A 20761-nucleotide genomic window follows, 5' to 3' on the forward strand; every position below is an offset into this window, starting at 1 on the left:
TGTCCAAACTGCCAGCAACAGGGACCAACACAGAACTTTTTGCATTATTCCCCTAGGAGATGAGCCAGCTACTTGGTGGTAAGTTGATTACCCTGGATCCTCTTCCACTCAACAATCATCTTGAGTGGAGCTGACACATATCCTGAGTGTGGGTTTGTCTTGCTTCTCTATCTGAGGGCATATAGAGTGTTTAATCCATCAACGTGTGATTCTGCATAACACTGCATTGGACCAAGGAAACTAATTGGTAGCAAAGTGGGCATGTGACTATGGGGTGTACTGGTTCTACCACATAACACCCTTCCCCCTCCCCCTAGAGCTGCTAGCCTGACAGAGGGCTGGAATGGCCTTGTGATGGGGCAGCTGAGGCACCAGCTAAGAGACTAATCCTGTAAGGATGGAGTGCCATCCTCTTTGGTCATTCCCAATGTATGAGGCTGTGCCACGTCCCGACAGGTAGAGTCCAGGGGGGTGGAAGGAGGAGTGGCCCTCACTTTCAACAATCCACTTAAAGATTTTATATTTTCTTTTTTTTAAGTTATTTTGAGAGAGCGCGATGCATGCATGTGCTCTCTCAAAATAACTTCAAACACACACACACACACACACACGCATACCACACACATGTGAGTGGGGGCAGGGCAGAGAGAGAGAATCCCAAGTAGGCTCTGCTGACAGCGTGGAGCGACACAGGGCTCCATCTGACAAACCGTGAGATCATGACCTGAGCTGAAATCAAGAGTCTGACACTCAACCAACTGAGCCACCCAGTTGCCTCCAGAATTTATATATTTTTTTTAAATTTTTTTAAATGTTTATTTATTTTTGACAGAGAAAGAGAGACAGAGCATGAGCAGGGGAGGGGCAGAGAGAGAGGGAGACACAGAATCGGAAGCAGGCTCCAGGCTCCGAGCTGACAGCACGGAGCCCGACGCGGGGCTTGAACTCACAGACTGTGAGATCATCACCTGAGCCGAAGTTGGCACTCAACCGACTGAGCCACCCAGGCGCCCCAATATTTTCTTTTTTTTTTTTTAACATTCATTTATTATATTATGTATAGAGAGAGACAGAGCATGAGTGCAGGAGGGGCAGAGAGAAAGAGGGAGACTCAGAATCCAAAGCAGGCTCCAGGCTCTGAGCTGTCAGCACAGAGCCCGACGTGGGGCTTGAACTCACAAACCATGAGATCATGACCTGAGCTGAAGTCGGATGCTTAACCGACTGAGCCATCCAGGCGCCCCCAGAATTTATATTTTCTATCTCCACAACTCTAGGCCCTGTAAGCCTAGAGATCCTGGCTCCGGAGGGCCATGACTTTATCAGCAAATGTGAAGCCATGACTGTCCCCTACTAACTTTGGATTCTTTGTGCCAAGAAGCCAGCAGGCAAGGAGAGGAGACACCATCCAAGGAGACTGGGGATGGAGGGGATTGAGCCAACCTGAGCCCGTAGGATGCCAGCTTCTACCCTCATGCCCCTGAGCCAGGGCCTTTTTCTCTCTTCCCCCGTCTTTCTGCTAACCATTTAGCCCTTTCTTCCTTCTGGGCCTCCATACCCTATTGAAACCCTGATCTCAAATTTGTTGCTCTCTCCTCTTCTCTTCCTATTCCAGGCCACCCCTTCCCTTGCCAGCTTCTTCCATCTGGTCCAGTCAGTCTTTCCATCCTTCTATGAGCATGCCTTCTCTTTATATTTTATATCAACCCATCAGAGTCCTTCTCATACTACCCAGGCCCTTCCTTTCCTAATGAAAGCTGGAGGGCAACACAGACTTCTCTGGAGCTAGACTGCTTTATGGGTTTGAATTCTGGCTCAGCCAGTATCTGTGTGCTAGGGAAATTAACATTTTAGGGCCTGGTTTTCCCCATCTGCTCACAATACTACTCATATCACAGGGTTTGCAGGGTTTGAAGGAAGGTTAAAAGAGCTTACGGTAGACTGTTAGTAGTAATCAGTATTAGCTGTTTTCATGTGAGCTCTTTGAGAGTAAGAACCTTCTTTTTAATTTTTGAGGGGATGAGCTTTCTCTGGCCATGAATGGGGACAAAGGAACACCCTGTTCCTGTTGCTGTCTCTTTCCTGGCCCTTCGCATCATCCCGCTGGCAGGCGGTCTGCCCATGAGCTGAGTTCTCAGGTGTTTGTGAGGAGGGAGAACCTGGGACCACTGCTCTGGGCTCCCACCAGCCTAGCACCAGGGAAAATGGAGCCCCATCTCCAATTCTGCTGCCAGTGGTGAATATAGAATGTATTTCTTGGGTTATCCATGGTGGCATGACCAGCAATCCTGAAGCTCATTGGCTTAAAACAACAGCCATGATCTCATGGGTAAAGAGGGCAGGCAGGGTTCAGGAAGCCACTCCTGCTCAGTGAGTGTGCACTGTGGTTGCTTGCTGGTGTTCACTGGTAGCTGGAGTGGTCTGGAGGGCCCTTAATGGCTTCATTCACATGCCTGGTGCTTTGGTAGAGACGGGCAGAGGCTGGGCTCAGCAGATTCTTCTGCAGTTTCAGAGTCTCAATATGATTTCTTCAGAAGGATAGTGGGAATTCTTACATGGAAGCCAAGAACCCAAAAGCTGAGTATTCTTAACAGACATAAAATCCTGAGCCCAAAGCTGGTCCAGTACTATTTCCTCTGTATTCTATTAGTCAAAGCTGTTAAAGAGCCTGCCCAAATTTAAGGGCAGGGGACAAAGACCCCACTTTTCTATGGGCGAAGTTCCAAAAAATTCATGGCCATCTTTCATCTGCCACAATGGAACAGCCAGATTCCACCCCCCTCTGCCCGCCACCCCCCCCCCCCCCCCCGCCGGCTGGGACCCATCCAAGAACTGATGAGTTGGGAGGAAAGAAGACCACCAGGCAAGAGGTTACAGGGAAGGTGGAGGATCTACCAAGGTAGGGCTTCCTTCAGGGTCAAGACCTTAGTGCTCAGCTGAGGTTAATCCATGGTCCCAACAGAGCAAGCCTCTATGCCCCCCTGGCATGTTTTCCTTCAAATAAGAGTTGATGGTTTCCAGCCTGTCCAGAACCGTCCAGCATCCCACACATTTCACCTTGACTGTGGCTATGAGATTTCTTGCTTCATGAGACCACAGTCATGGAAGCCAACATGTCCTGGGGTGGGAACTGCCACTCTTATGAACATTTGCCATCCATCTTCTTAAAGTCAGTCTGTGCCCAACCACAGGGATGAGATACTGTCTTATACAAAGGGGCCTCATTAAGCAGTAATCCTCAAATGTAGTAGGGTATTATTTATGTAAATTATTTTAAAAAACTGTATTTCTATCAGTCAGAGTTCATGTCATCACAGCTGGTATTTATAATGGCTTTCTTCACCACCAATTCTGTATTCCCTTTGCCTTTAGCAAGCACCTCAGGTAGTTGTGATTCTTTACCTGATAGGGTGACCCAAATCTTCATTCCTGAATGGTCTAAGCCATCCACAGTCATGCCTGACTTGGCTGTTATAGTTTTCCATGGACTTAAATTACAGGGCATGGTAGTACTAAGCGACTCCCTAAGGGATCTTCTGTATTCCAGATATATTTTCTTACCTCCACTGTTTGGTAGCAGCCCAGTTTGCCATTGGTAATCATGATCAATCACTCTACATAGCTCAATAATTTCTTTATTTGCCTGTTGGCTCAGGAGTATGAAGAGCCCAAAGTGGCCAGGTGGCAGTTTCAACTTCTAGTTCAACGGAGTCATTATCGTGCCTCCTTTTGGAACTAGGGCTTCTAGATCAGTGGCGTTTAAGGTGGTGGGGGTGGGAAGCAAAATTTTTGCTAGTGGATCCTGGGGGATAATAGTGAGTGGAGCCACTTTCATTTCCACCTCTTGATTCCTGGACCCATGAATCCTGGCTATGGGGAAATTAGCACCATATATTGGATGCTGATTTCTGCATCTGGCAGGACATTGTGACAGTCCCTCAAGGCATTTCTACTGACCTGGCACCGAACTGAATCTTTGAAAGTCCTTTCTACCATTATGTCAAGCCAACTCCTTCAGGATGATGGGAAACGTGGTAAGACCGGTGGATTCCATAAGCACAGGCCCATTTCTTTACTTCATTTGCTGTGAAACGAGTTCTTTCACCAGAAGTGATGCTGTGTAGAACACAAGATGGTAGATAAGGCATTCTGCAAGTCTGCAGATGGTGGTTTTGGCAGAAGCATTGCAGGCAGGAAAGGGGAGTCCATAATCAGAGTAAGCATTTATTTCCATTAAACCAAAGTGTTTGTCGTCCCTTCCATGATGGAAGCTGTTCAACATAATCAACTTGGGAACGGTGCCATACTGGGGACTTCATGGTTTCTGTTGCTGGCAAGTCAGGCACTCATCAGTGGCTGTAGCCAAGCTGGCCTTGGTGAATGATCCATGTTGCTGAGCCCATGCATAACCTCCATCTCTCCTATCAGGGCCACTTTGTTCATAAGCCCATTGGGTGATGACTGGAGTGGCTGGGAAAAGGGGATGAACAGTAACCACAGAATGGGTCATCCTATCTACTTGATTATTAAAATACTCCTCTGCTGAGATCACCCTTTGGTGAGCATTCACACAGGGCAAAAATCATGTTTCTTTGCCCAGAGAGATCTATCCACACACCTCTTCCCAAAACCTCACCATCACCAATTTTCCAATTGTGTTGCTTCCAAATCCCTGATCATCTAACCAAATACTGGCTGCAACCCATGAATTGACAGAGACTTATGCCTCTGGCCATCTCTACTTCCAGGAAAAATAAACAACCAGGTTTACTGTTATTCTCCAAGATCATTATGTTTTCTGCACAGGCCAAAATAGGGGAGTTGAGTCAGGATGTGGTGGAAATCACTCCTGGCATCCTTCAAGTTCTCAATGGTGGCACTAATCTCTGCAAACCTTCTAAGAATGCAGTATTGCTTTTAGTTTACTGTTTTCCTAGGTAGAGGCAGTTCTAGTGGCTTCCATTTGGCCTTTCTTGCTGTAATAGTCCTCATTCCACAGGTCAGGGAACCAGTGTGAGAATTCTGCCAGTTGCTGAGTGTGTCTATTCCAATTCTGGAACTGGACAAATAACCACAGGGTGGCATCAGGGATCCACTGTGCCCACTGTGAGATGAACCTGAGTGAAAACTCCATGGATCACCTGTGTTTCATAAGCCTCTGCTCTGGATGGTGGGTTTCCAGGAATCAGTTGAGGGTCTGTGTCCAATAATCTCTGAAAGTTATAATTATTTCTCTTTCTCCAATGCACAGTAGTGCCTGGCAAGTAGCTGTTAGTCCCTTTGGGGAACGTGAGAGAAAGAGTAACAATATAAGTTTTTGGCAGTTTAGTGGGGTCCTTCCTCAAAGGGACCTGGCCTCCCCTTTATTTAAGAAGTTCTGGGTCTGTAAAATGGCATAAGACTGGGAATCGAATGAAGGCTGTGACTCTCTGTTTTTATGATTCAGGTTAGAATTCTGTTCACCTGACCTAGAATTCGTCTACTAATACAGATCAAGTAAGAGTTTAGTAGGGTGCTCATCTACTTCTCTTCTAGGGATACCATGATCAATTAGCCAACATCATAAGGTCTCTGTGAGTCAGACCATTCTGATTATTGCATTGACTCTGTTGTTCATAACGGTAACCATGACCACCTTGCCTGTTGGTGACTGAGGGCCATCACTTAGCCCTTGCCACTTCATGATCCAATTATCCCCATTGCATTTGGTGATCCAATTCAGTGGCAGCAGTTCCCACTGTAATTTTTGATCTTCAAGGATACTGGAGGCCCCTCACAAATTTATTTCTTACAGTCATGGTGAAAAGTGTCTCTTCTGGACCCTCCTGGGGTGGGTGAGCAGCTCTTGCTTATCAATAAATACACCCTAATATTACCATCTCCCTTTCCTTTGGATACCTTCCTCTACAGTATATCAAGGCAGTTCTGGAATTTCAACTTCATTTAGTGTAGACCACTTTGGGGTTCATCTTTTTTTAGTCAACAAAAAACCCCTGTTATAATACTTTCTAGCCCCTCGAGCTACAACAATCTGTTATCTGTACTTTCTGCTTAATAGGCCTACCTCATTAAATTTGGCCCAATCTAACTTTCTGTTCTTTTTGCCATTATTCCACACCCTAAATATCTGTTCCACACATCACAGGGTGAGCAGAGATGAGGCACCAGATCCACGCTGATGGTTGAAAAACTTCTCACCAGACCCCAAATCTAATTGTTGGCAACTGAAGACAGATTGTGTCAGTTCAGACGCTCTGGGCCAAAGTGAGAAGTGCAAGAGGTTGGTTGGGGAGCAACTCCTGTGAGAGATAAAGCAGAAGGATGTAGGCCTGGGGAGAGGGGGACTCAGTCCCTGCTGCAGGCTTGCGAAAGTCTTGGTCATCTCTGCAGGAGCTCAGAGCAAGGACCGCCTTTTGAGTAGAGCAGCAGTGGGTGGAGATGGCCAAGCGAGCCTCCTGCTTTGCTCAGTTACTGGGAGCTGCTCGGGAAGAGCGGACTTTGGTTCCAACATCATGAATTAACAGAGAAACAGGAAATCATCATAACTTGCATGGTCCTTCAATAACTCTGATTTCACTCATTGAGAGATATTGAAAGTCTGTGGCCTGCCAGGGGAGCCTGAGTGGTGCCTGTCCTCAGTAACCATATGTCGCCCTCTAGTGCAGGGCTGTGGAAATTATTGTAAATAACAGAGGGGAACTGCTTTGTTCCCACTGACTCACTCTGCAAATAAATCTCTGGTTCCTGTCTGTGCGTTTGCCTGTTTAGTCAAGAACAACTGTAGAACATGCTGACATCTGGGAGATTCCTCTCTCTCCAGGAGCACTTGAGGCCAGGGGGCCACTCTCAGCTTCAGCCCACAGGAGCCCTGGCATCAAAGAGAAAACTTAGAAGCATTCCTTGCTGTGGCTGGGAGGTACAATTTATTTTCCTTCCCATGGTTCTCACCCTGCCCTTCATCTCCCACAGAGAGGCAATGGGACAAGAATAAATTTGTGAGCCAGGCTGAAAACCGGGTGACGACAGAGAGTTAGATTCTTGGAGCTCACAGGTATGGCAGTCACGTGTGGAAAGATTTGAGCCCGAGAGACTGCATCTAACTCCTTACTTTGCTATACACTGGCTGTGGGACCTGGAAGTTCCTTTAATTTCTCTGTGCTTCCCAGCCAATGTGCTAATCACAGAACCTACCTTACCGGGCTGAGAATGCAATGAGTTATTCTATGTAGAAGCTCAGAACAGTCAGTGACAGGCTTAGTGAGGGCTCAGTAAATATGGGCTGGCATTATATTTACTAGCTGTTGAAATGCTGAAATAAGATAATTTTTCCATGCCTTGGTAAGCCCTGTCTACTCCACAGCACTGTCCTGATGGCCAAATTAAAGTTATTTGCTGCCCCACTTATTCGTACTCATAGGAAGTAGTCCCCCATAAAAAGAACTCCCCAGAATAAAATGGCTCCCCACACTATACGCTCAGAACTCCTCCTGATAACCAGACCCATCAGGCAGGGGGCCACCAGCACCTCTGTAAACGTGTCAAGAAGAGCACAGGGTTCTGCCCAGCTCCGACCCCCAGAGGACACCTCGTGGACAACTTTCCCGTCCTGCCTGAGCCCCTTAGAGCTTCATTCCAGGCCTTCTGGGGTGCATGGAAGGTTCCACTGCAGGACCATGGTTCACTTCCTTCACTGACTGTGTTTGAAGTCTCCGTAGCCTCGTAGCCTCTTCACTCGCAGTGGTAAAGGGCATATGCCTTCTTATATCTTTTTAAGTAATCTCTACACCCAACGTGCGACTCGAACTCACAGCCCGGAGATCAAGAGCCGGATCCTCTGCCGACTGAGCCAGCCAGGCGCCCCTGCCTCCTTCTAGCTTTGCCAGGCCCCAGCAATGGGAATTTTCCTGAGTGTTTGGCCGGCTCCCTTAGCTGCAGCTGCCTCAAGAGCCTCCTGGTGGCCTCTCGGCCCGCCCCTCTGCTAGCCCCGCCCCACGCCGCACCTGCCGGCCAATCCGTGGCTCCGCTCCAAGCGCATCACAATAGCGCCCTCCCGGCCCCGCCCCTCGCGGTCCCGCCCTGGGCCCCGTGTTGCCAAGGGGATCACAAACAGCCTGGGCCAGCTGGGGAGAGGAGGACTTTCCCCAGAGGAAGTGGCCTCACCTAGGGAGACAGGCACAGGTACCCAAGGAGCAGGTGAGCGGCTGACGGGCTGCGACAGCGCGAAAACAAGTCTTTCGGAGTCCCCACCGTCCCCCTTGTTGGTTAGTGAAGATTTGGGCCCCTCCTCCCTTCTCATCCGAGTCACCTTGCAGATTCTTTCTACTTACCCTGGCCTCTCAGGTCCTTGACTCCGTGTCCCCAACACCAAAGTTGTTTCTTCCTCGATAATCATTCCTTTCTTCCTCAAGGTAATAACATTCCTTGGGCGTCTTGAGCAAAGTGCGCCTTTCCTACTGTCAGACATTGGGTTGGAGGGGAGTGTTGGAGGGGACAGTCTGGCCCACTGCTGACCCCTAGAACCTAGGACTTGGGACTGGGTGCGTGTGGTCTGGGAGTTTTGCGTCTGGTAAACGACGTGTGGAGCTGTTGGGCCATCCATGACCCTGAGGAAGGAAGAGCCTTTTGGGGAGGTGGATTTGGAGCCCTGATTACAGTGGTTAAGAGGTTGCACTAACTGCCCCTGCGGGGGTGATACCCATTTCTCGCTCCCAGCCACACCTTCAGGCTTTCCATTTTACCTCACCTTCCCTCTTCCTTGAAGTCCTTTTCCCACTTTGCTTGAGGGGACGTTCCTTGGTCTTTTCTCAGTGGGTCCCCCTGAACCTCGCCTTCTCCACCTGAGATTGGTGGCAGGATTAGCCTTAGACCTTTCCTCTTTTTCTCGTCACCCCACTAAGTGAAGTTATTGAGGCTGTCGGTTCAATCCTGTGGGCTGACTCTCCAAACTGCTGTCTCCAGTCCGTTTTTCTGGACACAAGGCCCAAATGGCAATCTACCTTATATACATCCACACGTGGGTGTCTAATAACGATCTCAAATTGAGCCTGGTCAAGATAAAATTACTGATGATCATGCTTCAAAAAACTTGATCATCCATCAGCATTCCCCATTTCCAGGGAAGGAGCCGGCTTTGACCTTGTTTTCTCCCCCATCTCCTATCTGGTTCATGGCTAAATCCCATTGCTCCCCACTGCTCCACTCCTCCTTCTCTAAACTACTGCAAGAGCCTAAGAAGGGATCACATGTTGTTTCTGTGGATTGCTATTGCTATGCTGGCAATAGCCAACTGATAAACTTTCACGGGAACTTTTATAATTCACAAAGACTTACAATTTTTTTTGTCTAGGAAACTGGCAGTGATACATAGAGATAGAGAGATAGAGGCTATGAAATATGCATTTGGCAAAGGTTCAGGAAACAGGAATACTAGTTTACTGCTGGTAAGAGTGTAAATTGGTCGCAAGTTGTTTGGAAGTCTTATTTGGCTGTATGTGTCAAAATTCTTACACGAACTCAATAATTCTATTACTAAAAAATTATTCTAAGAGGGGTGCCTGGGTGACTCAGTCAGTTGAGCATCTGATTTCAGCTCAGGTCATGACCTCACAGTTTGTGGGTTCAAGCACAGTTTATGCTGACATCTCAGAGCCTGCTTGGATTCTGTCTCCCTCTCTCTGCCCCTCCCCCACTTGCACACACACACACACACACACACACACACACACGCTCTCTCTCTCTCTCTCTCAAAAATAAACCTTAAAAAATAAAAATTTATTCTATAAAACAATGACATGCACAAGATAATTATTGACAAGGATATTCACTAAAACATTACTTCAAAGGTCGGTGAAATTTAAACTTCAGCAGGAGACATTGTTGCTTTATAACTTCCAAATGATACACACAACAGCATTTCTGACAGAAGCATCTGTTACGTGGAATGCTTGGCAATGTGTCAGGCAAGTTGCTCAGGTCTTGCAACATGGAGTGAAGCTTGGCCATAGCATTTTTCTCACCTACCTTGCTCCTGGGGGAACAGAAATTCTGCCCTGAAGAAGTGGAGGCAAAAATGGAAGCAGAAATATCAGGTTCTCCAGCAGGGAGGGGGCGCAGGCAGGTACAGGGGCTCTGGCAGGAGGGAGGGAACAACATTGTTCTAGGGAAACTACAGGAACATACTGTACTGACTTCAGAAACCTGCTCCCATGTCATCAATGAGTGCCCTTGATGAAGCACTTACCCATGATGTTAGCTGATATCCAGGCTGGGGCTGAATCAGTGGCCATCAAAGCTCAAAGAAACCATTTTCCTCTGGGTCTCCAAGTGAAAATGAGATATAACACCATGGTCACTCATGATGCTATGCTGTTCTAAGTTCTTTGAACGCATTAATTCATTCAAGATTTGTAACAAGCCAAAATGGTGAGGCTCTCATCATCATTCTACAGAAAGGGAGAACAGAAATGCAGAGCGGCCACAGCTCCTGTGGCAGAGCTGGGGCATGAACTCAGGAGTTGTCACTCAGGTTCCATAGCTCAGCCAGTGTGACTTTGATCCCAACTGGTTTTTAGCCTTGCTCTCAAATGCCTTCTCTGTCTCACTGCCTTGCTCTGGGAAAAGGATCAGGCTGAGGGCTGGGAGTAGGTAAATTGTCCTGACTGGCCACATCACGGACTGCTTCAAAATATAAGATTTCTTCTTGATGCCAAGACCCCTTTTGGGCAGGGCTGAAGCAGACGATGAGCCTGGAGAAGTGTGAGTCACAGATGTCTCACCAGGCATGAGCCTCGTTGTGTCATCTCATCATGGGGGCTGGAGACTGAGGGGCAGGAGGCCTGCTGGGCTGGCTATCACTGAGTCTCCATTTTCTTCTCCACCAGGGCACAGGCCTGCTACTGTCTATTCGTGGAGGTTGTAAGTCAGCATGAAGGCCCATTGACTGAAGTTGTGGGACTTTGCCCCCCCTGGACACTGAGGGCAATGCCATGCCAATGCACAATGAAACAATACATTGAGGACTCTTGAAACAGGTCAGTGCCCCAGCCCCAGAGTCGTGGTGACTTACTTGTTTCTCTTCAAACTCAGAATCCTAGGACTCCTTGCCCAGTTCCCTGGGATAGTCTTACAGGTAATGTTAGCTGTTGCTAAGAATCCTGTACCCATGAGTCTTTTTGTGGCATCCTTTGCTTAGTATCCAACCGATCCCTTCCACCCTGGCTTTGAGACAGTCCTTTGTTGGCTATGCAATTTCTGGTTTTTAACTTGTAATGGATCTTCCAGCAAGCATGGCACAAAAGCAGAAACCGTCTGCCGAAGACAAGACTGAGTGGTTAAATTATAACAGTAACCAGCAATATTAGAATGACGAGAAGTAACCTTTTTGGGGGGTTTGATACAGAACTATATCACATGTCTCCGGAGGGCATGAGTTCACGGACACAGCCCGGCTTTCCAAGTCACCCTGTAAAGCGTACAGACCCTAAAATGTTTTTATTAATATAATATTTTATTAATGCTTTGTACATTTGCCTGTACAAAATTAACCTCTGAACCATTGAACTTCATTTTTAGATTTTATAGCTTTTCCTACCCTGTGGGATAGATAAGTAGGTCAGCAGGTCAACCATTTAATGGTGCACTAATAAAAAATGTGGAGCTAATTAAATGTAAAGGGTAGTGCCACGCCTATTATTTCTAGGGTCTCTTTCGCACATGATTGCCATGTCAGGGCGGTAAGGTGAGGGGGCAAGCCTCTGGGGCTAGTGGCTATCCAGGAAACGCCAAAATGTGTTGGGTGTAAAACCACGCTGAGTCTTGGTTTTTTGACATCGAAAAGGCTTGTGTGAAGAGCTTGGCCTCTGGGCTGAGGCCGAATCCCAAGTACTTGAGAGGAAGACCTGGGCACAAGGCCACAGACAGAGAATGTTCAAGGGCATAGGAGGCCAGCCCTTTCAGGATACAACACAAATGTAGTAAAACTACAAAGGAAATCAAGGAAATCACTAAAACGGAAGATAAAAGTGGACCTTAGAGTGGGTCAGGGGGTTATGTCCACATCCAGTGCCAATGTTTTTCACCCTTGGGATGGTAGACTTAGGCTCAGGCATGCAGAAGACATCTGAGATAATGGTGTGTTCTATTTCATAGGCTGAGTCTTTACTTACAAAGATACTGGCCTTTATTATTTTTTTTTTAATTTTTTTTAACGTTTATTTATTTTTGAGACAGAGAGAGATGCATGAATGGGGGAGGGGCAGAGAGAGAGGGAGACACAGAATTGGAAGCAGCCTCCAGGCTCTGAGCCATCAGCCCAGAGCCCGACGCGGGGCTCGAACTTACGGACCGCGAGATCGTGACCTGAGCTGAAGTCGGACGCCTAACCCACTGAGCCACCCAGGCGCCCGATACTGGCCTTTATTAGTGCTCTTTATATCTTACCTTTATAACCTCTCATATACAAAATATCCCACTACTTCTTTTAAGGTGAGAAACATGATTACATACAAAAACTTGAATCACAACAAAATCTGTGCAAACCTAGGACACAACACTTGAGTCTTCCTGACATAAATGTCTTATGCAAATATGGCCCAGGAAAAACTCGCCTTCAAGATGAGTTAAGGAAAAAGAAGCAGCAAAGGGTCACTTTGAAGATACCGCACAGAAAGAGAAGTAAAGGAAACACATATGGATGAGTAAGAAAACCTGCTATGAGTCACCTGGAAAGTTTGACCGAACATCTTGTCTCACATGACGCAAACTGATAAAGGAGTTACCTCTGCAAACAAGGGACACATGTTTTGATACAAGAGCCGAGGAGAAGGTGGCAGGACCTCAGAGGAAGTGAAACGTGACCTGGCAGAGCTCAGGGATGGAAAAGCCCAACTTGGGGATGATTTCCTCTGGGAGCAGGCAGTGGGAGAAGGAGAAAGGGAGTCGCTGTTTTCTGTCATGCAGCCTTAGAGAGATATTTGGTTCTTCAAACTATGTGATATGTAACTATGATTTGAAACACTTACAAAGAGCCTCTTTCTTCACTCCCACCCAATATCTGAGCCAGGGCTCAGATTCCCTTGCAAGAATGCCAAGGAGTCTGCTCACATTCACATGTCTACAGTGGCCGGGAGGCTCATTATATGACTGCTTTGCAATGGAGGAGGCCTTCATTAGGACAAGCTGTTCTATCCTCTTGCCCTATTACTCCCTTACCAGCTGGTTCTATATCTCTGCTTCCTGGGGCTCCATGAACCTCTAGGCTCCCTCTCATGGGTCTTTTACGCTTGTTCCTTAACCTAAGCTTTTTAAGCCCCAAATCCCCGATCACCCAGGTAGTACAGCATTGGTCCCTAGGTTCATAGGCCCTGACCTCAAGGCCCTCTTTCTCCTGTCAAAAGTACCCTGGTCATCCCTTCCCTAGGACACTGACCCTCCATTTGAGCCGCCATTTCTTTGTGTTCTGGCTCATTGCATCAGGACATCTGAGCACTGAATTAAAGATGGGGATGTGGAGACCTGGAAGTGATGCAGAGACAACAGTTTAGGTTGTATAGCATTGCCACAGAAACGTCCAGTCATGTGTTCTGGGTGCAGCTTCACTGGGGTGGGACTAGGGAAAGATCAGGAGGTGTGCCAGTCTCCACCCACACAGTGTTTCTGAGCAGCTGTTCTCCTGTTAGGGGTCTTCTCTCCCCAGACCATTGGGTCCCTGGGAAACATCAGGTTCCTGAGGCTTAGTGAGGGGTTGGGAAGGTCCAGGATTGAGGGGCCACCCCACTTCTAGCTTAGTGTGTGAGAGAGGCAGAATGAGTGTCAGACCAGGAGCCCATCACAGGATAGACACCAGCTAAAGGAGGCCATCGGAGGACGCTCAGAATGAAAGACAGAGTGAGTGAAGTGAGGAGGTTCACTGTGTATCAGAGAAGACCAGAGAGTGGAGAAGCAAGTCTGGGAATGGAAGTGCATGAAGAGGGCTGGATATGCTAGGAGGCCCATGTGGCCCCAAGAACTCAACACCTCTGACTCTGGCCTACAAGAGGCCCAAGACTTCAAGGTGTGGCAAGGTCAGGGCTTTTAATGAAATACCATCTGTTAAGAAGGACTGGGCGATTTAAGGTCTATGCTGCCTGTGCATCCATGGTCTGGGCCCATTTCTTGATGTGTTCTGGAAGCCAGTGCTTATTACCACTTTATTCTTGGAGACATTGAGTGAATCAACGATGAACTGAGCCAAAGTTTAAAAATACCTGCACAGAAATATAGCAAGTGCCTAGAGTATGGCCAGATTGTGAATAGAAGGCTAAAGCAGCAGAATTACCTTTTGAAACCCCCACAAGGCTGGAATCCAAAATTCAGCTCTCAGAAGATATAGTCATAAAATCCTTCCAGAAAAATCACATCTGAGTCAAGAGGGCTCTTTTGACCCACCTTCTGGAATTAGGAAAGTCCTTCACAACCTATCAGCAATGTTCAAACTGGTTCTCTAGCTTCTAAATGTGCCCGAGAATGGGACTCTGCCTCGCCTAGGGAATCCCCCAAGAGGCCTCAAGGCAGTTAATCTGGGTGCAGAAGGTGCAAGGCCACACTTGCTGGTGCTCCAGAGGGGTACCCCAGCCTGCAGAGGCCCATAGGGCTAGAGTGAGCAGCGGTGATGGCCTTAGATATGCAGAAAGGATGAGAGAAATGAAAGGTATGAAAAAGTGCAGAAATACCAAGCAACAGGCAAAAACCATCTGAGCAAGTAAAAACTTAACAAGGAGTCAAGGACTGGAGGAAAAATGACAAAACTGTGGACCCATCTGGAATGCAGGCGAGCTTCTTTAGTACCAGAGAGCCCCTGACCTCCTCACCGCTGCCAGTGGCTACAGGGCAAACTCTGGCCAAGGACAGGACAGAAGTGACAGCACCAAGAAAGTATTCATAGCAAGCACAAGTTTTGAAACAAGTGCTTCAAACACAAGCAGTGTAAAATCATTTCTAGGGAGACCTGAGGGCGGGGGTCTCAAGGCAGTGCTTCCTCTCTTTTTCCCGGAGTGGAATTTGGGCTGGAAGAGGGGCCTCCCTCTGACCTCCATTTCACTTGGGGATTGAGAACTTTAGTATAAATGTAATTCTTTTCAAGAATGCTTTTTTTCCCTTCCAGTTTCTAGAATTTTTTGTGAAGCGAATGTTTTATGAATCTGTGCCAAAGATATGTTTAAGGTTCTTCCTACTTGTGTATCTGTGGCTTCATGTGAAAGAAAATTTTCAAAATTAAGATTAGTAAAAAGAATGCTTTTGTTTTATGTCATTTAAAAGAAGCTCCCACAGAGAGTCTGCTGTGCCCTGCGGGATGGGCACTGTTCATCTTGTCAGAAGGAACTGGGATGTGAAGAATCCCCAGAGTTCATGACCATGTTCCTGCTGGACCCTTGACAAAAGCAAGGTTGTCACTTGTCATCCCATTTGGCCCTCAGGACTGTGCTGTGTGGGAAGCAGTGTCCCCAAGGGTCACTGAAGTTATCATGCCCCCTCCTCCACAGCAAGGACGGTGTCAGGAGAGCCAGCACAGGAGAGGTCATGGTGCTTGGGTGGGTTCTGAGCACTTAGTGCTTTACCTCTGTCAGAGCTTACACTTTTTGAAGTGAAAGAAAGCCCTGAGACACCGGGTCGCTTGCTCAAGATCCCACAACTAGCTTGTGACTGAGAGGTCCTGTCTTCCGGCTCCCAGGACTCCTGCCGCCTGTACTTGCCCTTGGTGCACTTACCTCAGTCTCACTCTCCTGTCGCCTCAAGCAATGGGCAAGGGGGCCCCGGCAGAGTGACTTCTCCACTAGAGCAGAGTAGGTGGCATGTGAAGTGAGGCCGAATGTTTGATCGTGGAGGGGGCTGTCAGCTTAGGGGCTGCTCCATGGGTGATGGGGTTTATCATCTCCATTTGCCCCTCAAGAGGGGTGCACTGTGCTGTCACCCTGCCCCAGATGCTGCGGCACCCGGAAATGTGCAGGTTCTTATTGTTCCCAGGAATTCTCTCCCCAGTTTTCTTAGGCTCTCTCTGCTTTCTGTGTGTTCTTTTCAGAGCACCTGACTTAAGGGCAAGGAGGTGGGGAGAATGACCTCAGGGCCAGAGGGGCTGCAAGAGAAGCCCACACGTTACATCTAGAGGCCACCCCCTGACTCACTGAGCTCAGAGCCACCTGCCCCTTTCCCAGTCCCTCTTCCACCTCATGAAAGCATGAGTGCTTTCATGTTGTCAAGATGCCCTTCGGAGGCCCCGGCTAAGGCTGATTTTTCACTCTTGTGTTGACACAATGGTAGGGACATCCTTGCCTCAGAACAAGCCTGCCCTGTGCACCATTGGTCTAACCCCAACTGACCACAAAGTTGCCTGGCATTCAGTTTGGCTGCTGTCTAAAAGGGCAGGCTCAGAATTTCTGAGATCAACTCCCCAGAAGACCCATTGGGTAAACAGTTGTCTTTGTTGCCTGGGACCTGGGCTATCTGGCTGACTCTGGAAGTGAATTAATTCCTTCTGCAAGCTCTTGACTATCTCTCCAGTGGATGACCTGGCCAGCATCTCCCTGGGTAACTGAAAAACTAACCTCTTCTCACAAGCTTCCAGGCCGATGTCTGCTGTGTCTGAATCCGGAAGCCAGGAGAATGCTGGCAGCCCGCTCCTTATGCTGTGCCTCTGTTGGGATCTCAGAGGTCCCTAACAGTCTTCGAAGCAGGTCTGCCTAGAGAAACAGTCTTAATTTGAGGTCCATGAAGCCCAAGGGTGCCTGACGTTACATTCAATATTGTGTATGGATGGAGCTGATGTATTCCGAATTGTATGTAGATGACAATGTGTAATTTCTGAGGAAACGACCAACAGCATTAGTTCAGTTCTCAAAGGGTCTAGGACCCATGAAAAGTTATGAACCATTTATCTAAGGAGATCCATCCATCTCTGAAAAGTCCAAGATTGACTCTTTCTGGATCCTTTTTCATTCCTGTTTCCAGATGCCAAACGGACAAGGAAGGAACTTGTAGGCAACCCTGGGGCCTGGGCTGAATGGGAGTGTGGGAGGCAGTTCAGGACCCTGTGGACTCCTGAGTGCCATTCGGGGTCCTACAAAAATGACTTAATGACCCCCATTAAGGGTCATCAAGCTTCAAGAGTCCATGAAGTACATGCTATGGGTGAGGGGTTCCCAGCGAGGGTCCAAGTCTTTTTACTTTGGGCCTAGGATAGTCCAAAACAGAGTGGCCTGAGGCTGACCCCTGGGTAATTTGCCCATGAAGTGGCTAAGACATATAACCATGTTTCCTGTTAGGCTTGTGCACATTTTACTTTGGGACTCACCCAGTTTTCCTTTGTTTCAATCTCTTATACTGAGTCAGCTTGTTTCCTTGGCAACTGGACTTTACTATTAGGATGACTTTTTAGATACAGCAACAGGCCAGGCATTCAAAATCAGAAACTTCCTATCATGTACCTTACCAATACTGGGGACTTTGGTGGGGGCTAAAATCTTTGTACGTGGCCTTTTCTGAGCTGGGACCTTGACAGCAGAGGGCCAGGGAGCAGGTGGTGCCTATTTGGAGGCTGTCTCACTTTCACGAGTCCTAGAAGACATTTTTCTTTGCTCTGGATCTACCTAATGATCTGTATGTTACAAACATTCTTGGCTGACACCTAATTTTTCTTGACAAATGGTTTCAAAATGTTACAGTGCTATTTGGTTATCTCATAGGGGTATTTTGGTGAAAAATATACCACTGAGTGGTTCTCAATGATTGGTAATTGGATTTGTGACACAAAAGCCTACCTGTTCCTGCACACAAACTGGATGGAAACTCATTGCTTTATTTAAGGGGTTGCCCCTGACATTGTCCAGTGTCCATTCTGGGCCATCAATTTATCTTCTAGGGAAAAAGAATTTAGGTAACTTAATTCGAGTAGGAAAAAACTGGGCCTTGACTTACAAACAGAAACCCTAACTACTCAAGGGGAATTCTAGATTGCTTTCTTCTTTCCTTATGTTTCTTCACTTCATGCTTTACAGGAGGCCCAGAAAAATGAGCGATCCCATGTGCTTTGGACTAACAGGTGAGTTAGATCAAGCCACTGAAGCAATAGACCTCCTTGACTAAGAGGTTTGTGAAGAAGGGCTGGGAGTAGGGTGAAACAGGTATGGCACTCAGCCTGGGCATATTTCAGGGAATGTCAAAAACCCTGTAATCAGGCCAATGTGTTATTCCAGTGGCAGAGCAGTGGATTACCTTGTGCCTGGCAAAATGGAGCTTGAGGTCATGAGCAGATACACCAGTCCCGTGAACCCGGCTGTCTTCTCCCATCTGACTGTGGTGTTGTTGGCCATAGCATGTTCTTCACCACCTGATTCTTCATTTATGAAATTACCTCCACCAAGTACACTCGGGATATCTATAAAAGCTCCTCACCTCCTTGGTGGCCTTGCTTGTCATGGACTTGGGAGCCTTCTTCCGGCTATTCTGGGTTGGCATCTACATATAAAGGGTTACAACCAGGTGGCTTCCCCAAATCCCGGCTTTTGTGAATTATTATTATTTTTTTACTATTGCTGGAAGTGTCCACTTGCAGCTCACAATCAAGGCAGATATGAGACTGAGGGGAAAAAAAAACACCCTGTACTCAAGATCATATTTTAATATAATCTTTTTTAAAAATCAAAACGAATGCCAAAAGTCCACAATAAACAAAATATCATTAAAAATTTTCAAAGTTTATTTATTTTTTTGAGAGAGACAGAGATAGTGCAAGTGGTGGAGGGGGAGAGAGAGAGAGAGAGAGAGAGTCCCAAGCAGGCTCCATGCTGCCAAGTGCAGAGCCCGATGCGGGGCTTGAAGCCATGAAATTGCAAGATCATGACCTGAGCTGAAACCGAGAGTTGGATGCTGAACCAACTGAGCCACCTAGGCATCCCAACAAAATATCATTTTAAATAAAGAAGGATCAGTAACAGTGCTGTGCTCAGCTATGTTGGAAGTTGAGGTTGAAGGAAAAATCAGTAATGCTGATCCTGTTTTCATTTAAAACCATATAGATGCCGAAAGGACCACCCTCAGATGACACTCAAACCACATGGAGATATGCAGGGATGGCCCCAGGTACGAAGGACCATCCAGGGGTGCTGCATCCACAGTTCAGTGTCTACACTAATGGGACATCACTATTGGGCTGCCTTCATCAGCACAACCTTACTCCCCTAGGAGACACTCATAAACAACTTTATTGTTTATTCCAACAACTTCTGGAAAGACCCATCAGCAACTCAATAGGAAGCAGGAAACAACAGTTTGTACATTAAAACTCTTTGAACCTTTGCCTTTCTGTGTCTACCAATCCCAAACTATCATATCATGGCCCTTACACAGTTCTAAGCCCTCAAGTTGAAAGGCCTGCACTAAACCAGATTTCAAAGTCTCAAAACATCTCAACCTTGCTTTTCCCAACCAACATGCCCCACAACACTCTGTTGAGGTAGTGTTCTCCCTTCTCACTTTCATCTTGTGGAAAGAAAAGGAGAGAAGGAAGGAGGGAAGGGAGGGAGGAGAGAGGGAAGGAGAAAAAAAGAGGAAGACAGGGAAGGAATGAAGAAGAAAAGAAAAACAATAGGTATGTTAGATGAGTTTCTTTCTATTCTTGGTCTTTTATTTATTATGCAAACAGAGTAAAGAGTAGTCACGAGAAAAATAATCACAATCTTGTGGAGGGATACTCTTTTACAGTGTCTGTTAAAACCACTAATAATTTAAAATAATGTGAAGAGATCATAAATGAACGTTTATATTCCCTATATTTTTAAGTGAAATAAAAATGGAAAAGCTCTGAAGCACATCCAGTGCAGGCACTCTATCTGTGCTGGTTTGGGAGGGATCGTGTCATCCCTGAGCTTAATCTGAGAACGAACTCAAGATTTCAGTGAAACCTATCCCTCTGTTCTGAATGTTTCCTTCCCAGTATTTCAGTATGGGGGTTTACTGCGAGAATGTTTCCTGACATTAACATCTCAAAAGAAATTTGAGTGGTTGCCTCAAGTTCTTAAGAATAAGTAGAAATAACTCTCATAATCTATAATTGAAGAAGCAGAAGTCCAGAGACCAAAATATTAGTATCTGTCCCCAAAAGGTTAGTATATACCCCAATATACAGCATCATTTATACTTCTATGGGCTTCCGGCAAGTGACATCTTTTTAGGGCTCCTTTTTTATTCTCCGAAGAACTGAGATATCTCTGTGGCATTTCTTCCTGAGTTAAAGCACACTGACTGGGAGTGGGGCAGCCATGCTTCCATTCAAAAGGGTACCTTTTCCAGCCTCCCCAGCATCTGGATTCCCCGTGTAGTCCCTGTGACTACATTACAGGCAATGATATGTACAGAAAAGACCGTGTGTGGTTTCTGAGCAGTATTCTTTTTAGGAAGGGGGTGTACCCTTCTCCCTTCCTTTCTCTTTGCTGCCCAGAATGTGTATGTCATGGCTGGAGCTGTAGTAGCAATTCTGGGCTATTCTGCCCTAGAATAGCAGTGCAGAGAGCTATGAGCCTACATCTCTATGCATAAACAGAGTCCTATCCATGTTTACACTATAGCTCTTTGGGATTTGTTTGGGGATAGAATTAATCCTTCCTGATAAAGCCTCTCTGTTGGAGTTGCTGTGTGGACATCCAAGGGAAATCTCCATGGCGACCCGTGTCGTGCACATCTGAGAGAAAACCTGAAAGGCCACAAAATCCAATGTGTAACATGACTAAGCTCT

At 46.9% G+C, this 20761-nt stretch overlaps 1 pseudogene; it reads left to right on the forward strand.

Annotated features, from left to right (window-relative positions):
- Positions 1-8076: 8076 nt before the first annotated feature.
- On the forward strand, positions 8077-18671 carry LOC122202621 (annotated as a pseudogene).
- The last annotated feature ends 2090 nt before the right edge of the window (positions 18672-20761 follow it).

This window comes from Panthera leo, chromosome D2, assembly GCF_018350215.1.
Source record: "Panthera leo isolate Ple1 chromosome D2, P.leo_Ple1_pat1.1, whole genome shotgun sequence".
NCBI lineage: Eukaryota > Metazoa > Chordata > Mammalia > Carnivora > Felidae > Panthera > Panthera leo.